The following is a 790-nucleotide window of genomic DNA, read 5'->3' on the forward strand; positions in this document are numbered from 1 at the left end:
TTCTGTTGAATGATTCCTAGTAATTTTGGTGTTTCTACCCTTAGTTGCTTCCAATATTTGTGTGGAGGATAACTTATTCCTGAGGTATCTCAGAGATCTCTTGATTTGCAGCCACATGTTCTACCACTGAGTTATGACGGCTTATATTTTTTTTCCATCTCCCAAGACTCAGAGGTGGAAGCTTTTGTCTTCCCTTTCCCTTTTCTTGAGGATACTCTGGCCTTAGATGCCATTGATGGTGATGGAAAAACAAAAAGCTTAGGCTTTTACCACGAAACTCCGGTCTTGGGTGCCATTGATGGTGAATGAAAAATAAAAAGCTTAGGCTTTTTACCACACCAAACTTAAAATTTGCTCGTCCTCGAGCAAAAAAGAAAAGAAGAGTAGAAGAAGAAGAAGAGAATGGAGTAGAGAGGGAGAGATTGGGTTCGGCTATGTAGGAGAAGAAGGTGTTTGTGTTGTGTGAAAATGAAGAAGAAAAGAAGGGTATTTATAGGGAGAGGGAGGGTGGGTATTCGGCCATTTTGGGTGGGAATGGGTGGGAAAGTGAATTTGAATTTGATGGAGGTAGGTGGGGTGTATGGGGAAGAGGAGGTGGATGTGAATGGTGTATGGGGTAATTGGGAAGAGGAATTGAGGTGATTGGTGAAGGTTTTTGGGAAGTGTGACATTGAAAATGAGATTTGGATTAGGAGAGTGTGATTAGGATTAAAAGAAAAGGTAGGTGGGGATCCTGTGGGGTCCACAGATCCTGAGGTGAAAAGAAATACCATTCCTTCACCATATAGGC

This window comes from Arachis duranensis, chromosome 7 (genome assembly GCF_000817695.3).
Source record: "Arachis duranensis cultivar V14167 chromosome 7, aradu.V14167.gnm2.J7QH, whole genome shotgun sequence".
Classification (NCBI taxonomy): Eukaryota; Viridiplantae; Streptophyta; class Magnoliopsida; order Fabales; family Fabaceae; genus Arachis; species Arachis duranensis.